The sequence below is a fragment of the Polyodon spathula genome, chromosome 2 (assembly GCF_017654505.1).
Source record: "Polyodon spathula isolate WHYD16114869_AA chromosome 2, ASM1765450v1, whole genome shotgun sequence".
Lineage (NCBI taxonomy): Eukaryota > Metazoa > Chordata > Actinopteri > Acipenseriformes > Polyodontidae > Polyodon > Polyodon spathula.
The window spans coordinates 17270362-17283670 of NC_054535.1; the positions used below are offsets into that span (position 1 = coordinate 17270362).

Below are 13309 nucleotides of genomic sequence, written 5' to 3' on the forward strand. Positions count from 1 at the left end.
GCCAAATGGCTTCCTCTCGTTTGTAAACTTTCTTATGTTCTTATGTTCTTATTTAACCTTGGAATTCCTTGAAATAATTAATTGATCAGTATCAAAGAGAACTGTAATACATGAGGAAAATAAAATCGGAAGAAACAAAAAAGCACAATTAAAAAGGGACACTTGATAGCATCTACATTTGCGTAATATGTAATCCCTTACCTGTTTTATTGTGTTCTTATTAACTATATAAGCAAATCCACTGGGTTTGCTTCTGAAAACTGAAAGCTAAATTTCCTAAGTGTGGTTATTTGAAAAAGGACCTCTAAAGATTCGTCAAAATGTGTGCAGATGTCACCCTAGCCATAGAACACAGTCTCTATATTTTATTAGCGGTTCCCGAGTAAAATCTTCATTGTTGTGCATTGTGTGTAGGGTAGTGTTACTGAAAATACATTGTTTTGCACTCTTGCCTGATCTGTACGTTTATTTAATTTATTTAATTTATTTATTTATTTGCCTTCCCAGACATGAAGAGAAGAAAGTGAAGTCCCAGTCAGCAAAAGCCTTTCTGAAGGAGGAACGCTTAGTGGAGCTGCAGAAGAAGCTGGAGGGGAAACGATAAGAGCGTCAGGAGACAGAACTCTGTGCACAGCCTGAGATCCTAGAACTCCAGGAAAGTGCAAAATAGACAAATAATTACAAACACTTATAATAGGGATGTGTAAATGGTGGCCTGGCCCTCACAGGCGTGACTGGTTTATAATGTAAATGGCATCAGGACTTCTGCAATATAGAAATGCTGTTGCTATAAGGTACGCAATCCAAAAGACTTTTACATAGAGGGCAAAACTGCAGAGATTACTGAGAGTTTTTTAAGGAACAGATGCAAAAGTGATTCCATCCAACAGCAGACTTCACAGATTAGTTGTTATTACCTGTATATCAATTCCCAAGGATTAAATGGCTTTATAGTTCCATTAAAGGGGAACAAGATGGGGTCTAGTGTATTAATTCTTTTTTTTTTTATCCTACACCAGATAGTTATATTCTGTATTCTGGCACGGTAATGCAAATGCCTCTGTCTAAGCTTTAAATCTAGTGATAATATTAATGTTAACAAAGAAGGTGTTTGGTTCTCTATAAAGCATATTTAAAGCTAGTTCTGTTGCAGGGAGTGCATCAGCATTTTGTACAGTGGTAAAATTCTGCCACCTGGTGGCTTTAAACTTGAATGTTGTTTTCAAATTTTAATTACCAGCCTATTATATTAGCACTTGTGACAGAGATCGAATGACACTTGGTGTTAGATCTCTCTCCCGACCTGAGAGGGTACTAGATAAAGGGAACAGAGTACCCTGGACTAAAGGCATGACACTTTATTCCCGTGGGTAGGTGGAAGTCGGCCGGCTAGAAAAGGGACTGAATTACGGTCCCCGAACTCAATGACCCGAAAGGGAAACAGCATGGCATCCTCGGAATGGAAAAGTGGATGCGCTTGCTAACCAAGGGGTTATGAGCGAGGGTATAAAATAGGGATGAGGCAAAACGATCCAGGGCTGTAGTACAAGCCAGCATTAACCCGGACATCACTTTTCACACCAGCATTTCACAGAGTACTGTAATCACCACTAGCACTTAATTTCACTCACTGTCTTGTGTTTGTGTTTCATGTTAAGTGTGGGTGTGTGTAAAACCTGGACTTTTGGTTGCGGGTCAAACCCGGGGATTACAGTTACGAGTGATACACGCCGCTGTATCACTCCAGCATTTATTATTTACAGGGGTTTGCCTTACGGCTCTGGACGTTGTTATTGTTATCAATAAACACCCCTGTGTTTTGTACCTGCATGGCCCTGCACTCACCACTTTGCCACACACTGTATAATCCAGTTATTTTAGCAAGGCTACGTACCTGAAAGTGTAATTTAAGAGAGTGCTTGGGATTGAACATATATAAACTTAGCTGTTATTTAACAATAGGTACATTTGGAAAATCCAGCCACTCATAATGAAGTGGAAATATAAACAAATGGAACTCCCATGGAAACTGACATGCACAGCTTTGTTTGCATATTCACAGAAGTATGAGATTTAAAGAGGTATTTTAGTTGATCTGGAGCTTCTGTCAAAGAAACATGTTGCCCAGCCAAATGACTGCAGATAGCTACACCATACAATCTGCATAAACATGAAGGAGAGGAGTTTGAACAGTACTATACAGCAGTATGTTGCAGAAAGCAGTGAAGCAACCTTATCCAGACCTTAACGCCACTGAATCTGCAGCAGTTTGACTAAAAAAAAATCTGCAACACCTGAAATACACTGTCAGTGAGGTGTAGGGTCAAGCCTACAGGGTATACAGTCATCACTGTTCTTTGTGCAACATCAGTAATTGTGCATTTGGATATGGAAAGACTTAATTAACAGTCATCAGAATTAATCTTCTGTATTGCCCATAGTGACAATACCAGTCTCTTTACAAAGGAATCACTCACGTAAAGGATCAGCAATTTACACAAGTGTACTGCATATCACAGGTGTTCTGACCTTTTTTATCCAACCCCTATTCATAAGGTGTTTTGTAGCCTGTATAAAAATGTACCACTCTAAATCTGCACAGTAATTCTGCAGTTGTCCCATCCTTTTCCTATCGTTATGCTATGTATTAAACATTTCACAGGGTGCCTGCAAAGGGGGAAGGGGATGGAGTGCTTGTGGGACTTGAGCAACAGTGTTAGTGACAAAGTCGAACAAACAGGACAGGTCCCCTACTGCTTAGAGGTCCATTAGCTGCTTGGATGGTTGTGGAGAGTAAGGGACAAGTGGTCTCCGGTATGGTTGGAGACCGAAAACATGGATAGAGGAAAATATCTGGTTTACGCTGAGCTGGGGCAGGGAGAGGAGTGAACCTTTGATAGCTGGATGAACTGACCTCTATGGAGTTGATCCGTCTTGGCGGAACTTAGGAGAAGGACGAAGTGCCCACCCAGAAGCTGGGATAGGTCCCAGCATCGCAAGCCAAACCCTGGAAAGCTGGTTGGAGAAGGAACAGAGAACTCCGAACAGCGGAAGAAGCCGAAGAAATCACATAGACACAGCACCTCCATGGTGAGGTAATCCGATGGATTGAAGCAGCCGTTCCTGAGCATGGAGATCAGAAGTTGAGGGACGTCTGAGGATATAGGTAGCCTGGAAGGCAGACAGTCAGGATGACAGGAGCTGTGGTGCAGAGATGGACAGAAGACAGAACTGATGTTGAATGCCAGAGACGTAGGATCTGATAGATGAAGGAAGGAGGTTCAAGGAGACCTGCAGGTAGGTAATGAATGCGAGGAAGTGGTCCAGGTTGAAGACTGAATAAGAGATCCCGTTCTGGGTGCAGAATAGGAGGAATGTTGACCAGGCGGTGGAGTAGGTGAACCGGGTGGAAGGAGCTAAAGCCTCAGACATGAACTGTCATGCTGTGCGGAGCAGACCGGAGAGAGTAGGGTTCAGACGAATCTCAGGTCATTGAAGGGGGGAACTGGGTGGGAAAAGAGTCTGCGTTGGGAATCAGGCTCCGGAACTTGAGGACCTGCAGGCGGGAGAGAGAACCAGCAGCATTATTGAACATACCTGGAATGTGACGAGCTTGAATCAGGAAGTTGAAAGAGATGGAAATCCAAACAACTGCATAACTATAGGAGAAGAGGAACGTTCTTTGTGATAATTTGGACCATAGCTGTATTATCACAGATGAACAAAATAGACTTCTTGGGCCACAGATGACCCCACAGAGAGGTAGCTAATACAATGGGGTACAGCTCGAGGAGAGGAGAGGACTTTCGTTGGGCAGGTAGGGACTGGATTTCCTGAGGCCAAGTGTCAAAGAACCAATGAGAACCGAAGAGCTCGCCAAAGCCCAGGTAAGAGGCGGCCGTGAACAGAAGGAGGTCAGGAGCAAAAATGGCGTCATTGTAGAATAAGGAGAGCCCATTCCAATGTTGAAATAAAGTGATCCACATTTTTATATCCTTTCTAGCCTTCTCGGGAATGGGAATTGAGTTCAGGCTCTTGACTGAAAAGGAAAGGGCAAGGAGGTGGGAGATGAAAGAACGGCCTTGAGAAATGATCCGAATGGCATAGTTAAGATGGCCCAGCAAAGAGAGGAGGTTACACTTGTAAATGGACTGTGATTCCTGAAAGGAGGACAGCAGCTGGCGAATGCGGTTGAGCTTGAGGGGCAGAAGACGTGCCTCGAACTTGAGAGAATCCAGCGTCATCCTGAGGAATTCCATTCAGGTGGAAGGGCTGCTGGTTTTCTCATCAGACAGTGGAACTCCCAAGGAGAGAAACAGAGATCTAAGCTGAGATATGGACTGGGCTGGAGGATGCCAAGCGGGAGAAATTAGGAGGAAATCGTCAAGGAGGTGAAGCAGAAATGGGATGCGATGAGTGTTGAGCAGAATCCAGCACAGAGCCTCAGAGAAAGTGTCAAATATCTTCGGGCTGCTGAGGCAGCCAAACGTCAGTTCTGTTGCAAAGTAAAAGGAGCCTTGCCAAGAGATGCCAAACAGGTGGCGGAGGGAAGGGTGGATAGGAATCACCTTAAAAGGCATCAGAGATGTCCGCCTTAGAAAGCTAGGCCCTATTTCCTGCTTTCTTGATGCAGGTGATGGTGTCCGAGAGGGTGACGTAATGTAAAGAAAACTGATCGTGAGAGATAAGTGTTGATGCTGCTGGTGCTGCTTCCTCAAGGAGCCGAAAGGTCAATGATGAAACGTTTCTTCTCTGAGTATTTATGAGTAGCAATCCCAATGGGGTTGATGAGAAATAGCAGGAACTGTGGGGGGAGGGGGGGGGGGCAAGGCTTTGATTAGAGAAGGGACCGCATGAGGTTCTGAATTGGCAGAACGGAGATTGCTGCATATGAAGGAGGAAGTCGGCAGGCGGGTGCGGCCAATGTAGAAGCCATGCTGGAGGACATCCAGGAGATAGTTGATGAAGTGCTGGTCTGGATGAAGGCAGAGAGTGTCGGTAATGGTGTGGATGGTAATGGGAGTGAACACTGAAAGAGCTGATTGTCATTTCTTTTTGTGTTGCAAGGGACAGATGGATTTTGACTGTGCTTCCCCACAGAAAGAACAGACATGAATTAAATGGCAGGGGCTGGAAAAAACCACCAGATTGAAGTTGTTACAAATCTGGCGGCCCACTGAAAATTTGATGATATGTCTGCACTTGTCTTCCTGTCTTCGAGCATAGATGGGTTGAATGCCGGGTGGACATGCAGACTCCGCTTGAGTGGGCACGAAGGCCACCGAAGATCCTGTTAAACAAGTCTTGATCTGGAGTAGCCCAGTTGACTAGAAGGTTTTCCGAGGCTAGCAGTGCGGCCGCCTTAGTGGAAAAGCTTTTATGATACTGTGGCAAAGTGGCTGCTGATATACATTTGTTCACTAGCAGATGCGGTGCTGGTGCAATAATTCAAAGAAACCAATTGACAACATAGTACGGGTGAAAAGGTTTGTTTAATATCTGTTTATAATCCAAGGGTCTGATAACCAGACAGTAAATAATAATGAGCTTGCAATACTCAACCATGTGTACCGCACAGTATTGAAAAAGGGTTGCAGTCCCATGAATAATACGCACAGTACTTAAACACACACAATTAGACACACATACCATCACCACAGTGATAACAATGTTAATCGTGACTGTAATGCAGTGTTGATCCGGTTTGTGCTGCCCTTGGCAGCAGCTCCGGATTTGTGTTTAGCCATCTAGTGCTACAATCAGAAAACACAGACAGTTACTAAACAGACACGGACAAACAAACAAAATACACTCACGAATATTTACAATACACTTTCTCTGCATCTCTCCCAGTCCTAGCAGTTTCTCACAAAAACCCAAGCGAAGGAAAAGATTAGCGTTTCTCTGGCCCCTTTAATGCTACCCCGCATGACCCCTTGGTAAACAATTCCAGCTGCATCTATTGCTTGCAGCTGCAACCTTGTTTACCTTCTGGGTCAGTACATTCCTGCAAGAGTCTCGCTTCCATCCAGGCTGACTGACTTCCTGAACTGTCAGGCCAGCCCGTCCAGATACTTCTCCTTTCGCTATTTAGCACCCTCACAGGTCGAGATGGAAATTTACAACCAGAACTAATTTTATTTCTGTCACAGATACTCATAGAACATAGTTCCCCCGTACCTCACTGCTAGCTCCAAGATGTAGGACAGATAGTGGTCCAGCTCTTCACGGCTATGGGAAAAGGTAGAGCAGAGGCTAGACAACAGACAAAGAATGCAAGGACAAATTCACCCAAAGTAAGGCTATTCAGTAACCGTGGGTCACTGGACTTTGGGGTGACCAGAACATCTCCACAATTTACAGCGCGGTGGTCTACAATGTCAGAAGTAGAAACCAAGACAGAGACCAGATCAACATCCTTACCATCAATTATTTGACGCCGGAGTTGTGGTGATGTGGCTAGCCATCGGGAGGTGGTGCTTGGTTGAGAACCTGCAGGTACTGCAGAAGCCAGATTGTAATTAGTAATGGGTTCAGTATCTGAAGGAAGCACTGAAGCAGCTGTGGTGCAGACGACGATGAGATAAGTGTTGGAGAGAGCCTCCAGGATGTCGACTTGGGAGGTCAGAGCAGCTATGGAGTCAGAGACCGGCTGGAAGAGAAGCCTACTATCCTGCAGGAGCCCTTGATGGATCGTTTTGGCATCGTTGGAGGAAGGAGCAGGAGAGAGAGGGGAAGAGGGAGCAGGGCGGAGTCTGAGACAAGGATGGTGAAGAAGAGAGGAGACAGAAGCAGCTGCCTTGGGCTGGCAAAATGTGAGTGGGAATGCCTCGGGAGAAGAAGGTTGAACTGGAGGAGAGACCTTAGCAAAGGCTGACTTGCTTGAAGAAGCGCAGGGGCGCTTAGGAGGAGGAGGGAAGCAGGCCGCAAATACAGAGCTGCAATGATGGAAAAGAGAGCAGCTAAACCGGCTTCCTTAGGAATTTGTATGCATGCATCAAACATGGCCTTAAGAAGCTTCGGAAGAGGCCAGTCCTTATAACAGAGAATCTTGGCTCGGTGACGCTTGGAGCTAGCTGGAGTGGGGCTCTGCTGGGGAGGGAGCGTAGGAAAGGTGTCCGCTGGAGTAGGGGGGGGGGGGGGGGCGCAAGGGGGGGGGGGGGGGGGGGGGGGGGGGGGGGGAAACCAGGGGGGAAATCAGCGTCGTCCTCAGAAGAAAGATTCACATTAAGCTCCATGGCAGCAATGCTGGAATGCTCTGAAAACTGAAGAAAACTGCAGTTTTTTTTTTTTTAAACTAAGTTTTCCCCCTTTTTTAACTTTAATTCTTCTTTAAACAATCCTTTCCTTTCTTTTCTTTTCATAAATGTGAAATGCGGCAAACACACACGGGTCTGTAGATTGCTTGTACAAACACAAAAGGAAAGACAAGAGCAGTAAATAGTGCACAGCTTAAATAGGGGAGAGATTGACAGATCACACTGCCAGATGGGATCCTCGGCATTGCGCAAACCCCGCCCAGAAACTGGCGAGACAAAAGCCAAAGCGCACCCAAACATCAAACTGCTTCTGTTTGCAAACCTTTTAACCAACTAACTCTTAACTTGGCAGGCATGCCACCATGGCCACCAGACCTACAATTTCTTCTTAAATTTAAAACCACTTCAGTTGAAAAATTGTTTATTTGATTAACTTCAAAGTTGACAAGCATCATCCTTGTCTCAATACAATTGACTTTTTCAAAAATGGTGCATAAACCAATATGGCCACATGACACATTTCTTTAAAAACCTTTCAAAATATAAAACTAGCTTATAACTGCTTACAAAATGCAGATAGGTTAATGATTACTATGGAACACATATAGGAAACCATATGTGCTCTTTTCAAAAACCACCTTGCCTGTGACTTTTAACCTCTTAAGGTCAAATGTAAAACTAGCTTATAACTCCTCACAGTGGACATAGGATTATGGTTACTATACAACACATTTAGGAACCCATGCTCTATTCAAAAATGACCTTGATCGTGACCTTTGACCTCTCCTTAAGGTTAAATGTAAAATGAGTTTATAACTCCTTACAGTGTTTACATAGGGTACTATAGGGTAGTATAGGGTACTAATTAAAGTTATAAAGAATTGTGAGAATTAACTAATGCAGTATTTTAAATTGAAACTGCTCCATAAAACTGCTCTGTTGCTGACGCTTGTGCTGCAATGCTAACTTACAGCTTGCCAAAATTCCCAATTGGTACTGAGCTTGGAAGCCATAAAACTGCCTTGCAGTTCTAGTTCTAGTTGTTGTCGCTGATATTATTAATTATTATTATTATTATTAGTAGTAGTAGTATAAGAGGTTTCTAAGTTAGTAGTAGTAGTATAAGGTTTCTTACCTATGGGTAAGAAATAAACCTAGGTGCATAATAAATGATATCAGCGTTAAAGGTGAATGAAACATAAAATACATCGCTGCTCGAGAGGGGTATTACTGCAGAACGAAGGCTCCCACAGCATAGCTGTCATAGGGTAGTCCTACGCATGCAGCTCGTAATAGACGTCATCATTATATGCTACAGCCTGATCACATGATGAGGGTGATAAATGTAGGTACTAAAACAATGTTTACTTCATAACAATAATCTAACCCTAAACCTAAGTTTCATGGGGTATTGGCCACAACTTTAAATACACACAACAATAACCTAACCCTAACCCTAAGGTTCGTAGGGTATTATGGTCACGTGGTAGTGGTGTTGACAGTGAATGAAGCACTGCGTAAATTACGAGTTGCACACGCAGCACTAACCTGTGAGAGCTACACTGTGGGAGCCTTCGTTCTGCAGCTATATATTCTTGGGCTGCTCTGCTCTACAATTTCAGGAGATATGACACAAAACTTCCTTCTCAAAAATGAGTTTTAATATTAGTCTTTAATAAAAGGACAATGACTGCTTTTGTGTGTGTGTGCTGGGGTTGCATGGTGGTGTATGCGAGCAGGGGTTGCCGGGTGGGTGTATGTGTGCAGCGGTTGTGTTGTGTGTAGAAAGGAATTGGAGTGCAGGTTTGGCGCAAGAGACGGGGGCTGAGGGAAGCAAGAAGCGAGAGCACATAAGGGAGTGCAGGGAAAAGACCGGGAGAATTGGGGAAGAGTGTGAGAAATGGTTGTGTTAGGGGGAGATACAGAGATAGTGAGTAATGATAGGGTAAAAGAAAAACTACTACAATCATATTCGCTTTCAACTCCCAGGTCCCTTTCCATCACTTTGATTTGATTTTGTGATTATTGAATTATTGTAAAAACGAAACTGCTTGAGCCTTCATCTACTCATGGTAGCACTCTCATCTGCCCAAAAAAACCTGGAAGTGTTAAAATATATTAATGGACATTACTTAAGGAAATTAGATGTCCTTTTTTTTTTTTTTTTTGGAATACCGTGTTCTTAAATTGTTTTAATATTAGCTTTTAATAAAGGAAAACGGTTGCTTGAATGAATTTTCATGTATCTATTTCAGTGCAATGTAGTTTCTTCATTGAAATAAGAAATACATTTACATTTTATTTCTTCTTAAAAAAGTGTTTTCTGGGGAAATTAAAAAAAAAAACATTAACTTCGATTCATGTACTAAGAGTTACACTTAAATTAATTCACGATCCAGTTTATGTAATTTTTTTATGGTAAACTGTGCATGCACGACTTAGAAACTTGATTGTCAGCCGAGCAGATTATCCCCAAAAAACTGGGCTGAAAAGCAAAGCAGCCCAGAATTTGGGATGTTATCTAAACATCAAATTGGCCCAGAACTTGGGACATTATAAAAGCAAGGCAGTCTATAAGTAAAATTGTGATTGCATTACAGACAAACTAATGAATCCTGTAACAAAGGGCAGGATATATATATAAATTGCAATTTAAATAACTCACGCAAACGATTACAGATATGCAACACCTAGCCAATAAGGCCAGGGCTATAGCAACTAAAAAACCTGGGAAATAGAACCCAGGTACACAAGTAATCATATGTATTATACACACAGACAATCAAAGACTCTTTTAGAAAACAGGTTGGTTGTCACAATATCCCTCCAATGAATTACAAGACACTAGGTTTATGGGGGTACAGGTAAACCTTGGTTTTATTTCAGTCACAACTGTACCAGATGGGGTGGGTGGCTGGAGACACAGCTCTGTCCATCCCAAACGAAAAGTGCAAACAAGAAGAATTCTCGTGCTACAAAAATCACTCAAATTAATAAAGCTGTAAAGTGTAACATAAAATAATAAAATAAACCAATACAATAAACCACCCGAACTCAACCAGATAATCACAACAAAGGAAACACAAAATACTATTACTATGAATAAAGTACTGTGAAGTTGTCATGGGTGCAGTACCAGCCCAAGCCACCAGTGGGACAGCCTGCAAAGGATCTGACACAGCTGTATGAAATTAGGTTTATACTTTACTGTAGTTTTAGAAATTACATTTATTCTATAATTAAAAAGAGCATGCAACGTTTAATGAACAAAAATAATAAATAGGCAAGATAGTTAAAAGCACATGTTCTAAGAAAATACAGCAACAAATACACAGTTAATCATTAAAGGAAAAGGACCGAGAGTGAGGAATAACAAGGGCAGCGGGCTTCAAACAACAATTACACAGACCACATACAAACAGGTCGGCCGCACTGCAGTGAATGGGTTAAACTGAATCTTAAAGAAACACAAATAGCAGTAAGAAAACTCCCAGTCTTCCATTAATCTTTTGTGCAAAACAACATTCATCAGATTGTTTCACTACAAACAATCCCGCGTCTATACGGCTCACAACCAAAATCAACATTCTCACTTTCTTTCCATAGACTTAAATGCACGCCGCAGCCCCGCCGTCCTTGCTGTTCCTCGGACACATATTGCAATGCCTCGGACCTCCCTGATTCTCTCCAACACAGCGCGCGCATATCTATATCTATATCTATATCTATATCTATATCTCTATATCTATCTATATATATCTATATATATATATCTATATCTATCTATATATATATATATATATATTATATATATATATATATATATATATATATATATATATAATATATATATATATATATATATATATATATATATATCAAAAAGAAAGGAAATTAGCTGCCAATTACATAATTAACAAATAGTATAAATGATGAGTAGAATAACACAACATGCAGCACGCATCAGGTGCGACAATTACAAACAAAGACACAATCACATCAGATAAAAAGGTAAGCTCCCGATAGTTAAAAAGACCAAGTCCATCTATTCTAAGTGACACCAGCCTTCGGCTATTATGTAATTAAGCTATGTTTTAGCAGCATATATTCTTAAAATACAATGTGCAACAATTAATTTGTTATAGCAATACGAACGCTAGTCTCATCAGTCATGTAAGTTTTATATATATATATATATATATATATATATATATATATATATATATATATATATATATATATATATATATATAGAGAGAGACGAGAGAGAGAGAGAGAGAGAGAGAGAGAGAAATAGAAATGTGTTACATATGTGCTATTTGAAAGAAAAAAGGTAGTTCACCAAAGAAAGGCAACTCTTACATTCGTCCATAACATGGCAATTTATATGAAATAATAGTCACCCATTTGTGGCGATGTGACTATATATAATTAGCTACTTTGTTTGACTGCGCCACCTTGAGAATTCTGCCCAAAGAAATTGTTTTAGAAACACACTAATAGCGAACACACTAATAGCAAAGGCCAGGTTCCCCAAATGCAGACCCTTTACAATTACATGAAAAATAAGCAGAGATATAATCGGGATTAAAAAAAGGGAGTAACAATTTATTGTAGAGACAGATTTAAAATGATATAAATATTAAAAACAAATAAATGTTGCAGATTATACAAGAATTTCACGTGTATAGGCCACTGGGAGGTCACCCGAACAGCCTGGATTCAAGGAGATAACTGTAACTTGTCACAAACGGTAACATTTAAGCAGCTCTGGGCTCCGCATATGCGGGCCAATAACAAGGCTCATGCATGCTATTACGAGTTACTACAAGGGAGAGCTACCCTTGCACTTCGCAACATAAAACAATACCTTGTAATCGTTTTTATGCACAGAGCTTTTCGTCAAATATTTTGCCCCCACATACACCTTTTTATACTTGATGGCACCTCTGATTTGAAGTAGAGAATGTACAAAAGACAAATTGGGCAAACATTTGTTTACATTTTAGAATTTCATTCACGCAGACGTGTAGGCTTTCATATAGAGCCATCCCTTCTGTGCAACAGCTTATATGTCGCAAATGCGGGAATCGTGACTGCATCATTTCTGGTAGTGGGGGACTGCGTTCGCAAGTTAGAAACACAGATATTGAAAGCAATAACGTTAGATTTTATTGTGTATACCTCCAGCAGGTGGCTCTGTCAGACTGGGAATGAGACTTTGTTTATTTTTTCTGAATGTATATTCTAGAAAGTAACTACGTGTTTTATGATCATTGGTCTTTATGATCATGTACAATCATATTCTAAACCCAAACTACCAGTATCGGTCCGATGCAAACACATGTGAACAGGGTTAAGACAAAAGTGCTGACGAGTTTTGTTAGTTATCGTTAGTTTAATCATAAAAAAAAAAAAAAAAAAAAAAAAAACGTTGAAAATGTTAAAGCCACAAACCGAGTGTTCTGATTATTGTGCCAAACAAGACAGCAAAACTAGCATATAAACCCAGAACAGATTTAGGGACCGGTTCGTTCATTCGAGGTTATTTTTATTGAGACCGTAACAAATGTCTGACCAATGTATTCCTTTCTTTCTTTTTTAAAGTCGTACATTTGTTTCCATGTTTTTATTTCGTTTACGCAGACGTGTATACAGACCCATCCCTTTCTTTTGCGGAACATCTAACATATGTTGCTGCAGTAATGACGTCATCCTGTGTTATATTGCTGGCATCCTGTCGTCCAGTGATAAAGGCGCATGCAAATATGTACCGAGATGCATTACGGGAATGCAATTTCTAAAAATGTATCCCGAAAACTGAAGGAAACTATTAAATCCAACAGACTGGAAAGTGCAATATAATAAAAATGCGCCTGTTATATTAGTAAAACAATGTATTTTTTAAATTGTAGATGTAGCTACCGTTTCTGGGAAAAGTGTCTCTTGTGGACGGGCGCCGAGTCGGAAGATGTACAACTCATACTTACCTGGCAGGGGAGATACCATGATCATGAAGGTGGTTCACCCAGGGCGAGGCTCGGCCATTG

The 13309-nt window shown here is 41.3% G+C and overlaps 1 non-coding gene and 1 pseudogene across 1 annotated transcript in view; one reads left to right on the plus strand and one right to left on the minus strand.

The window, feature by feature from the left end:
- Positions 1-1714: 1714 nt before the first annotated feature.
- Positions 1715-13309, minus strand: part of LOC121326193 — an 11651-nt pseudogene continuing 56 nt past the window's right edge.
- LOC121307408 overlaps positions 13242-13309 on the plus strand; it is a 164-nt gene continuing 96 nt past the window's right edge. The window contains exon 1 of the small nuclear RNA XR_005948326.1: positions 13242-13309. This exon is cut by the window's right edge and continues 96 nt beyond it. This is a non-coding gene — a small nuclear RNA (U1 spliceosomal RNA).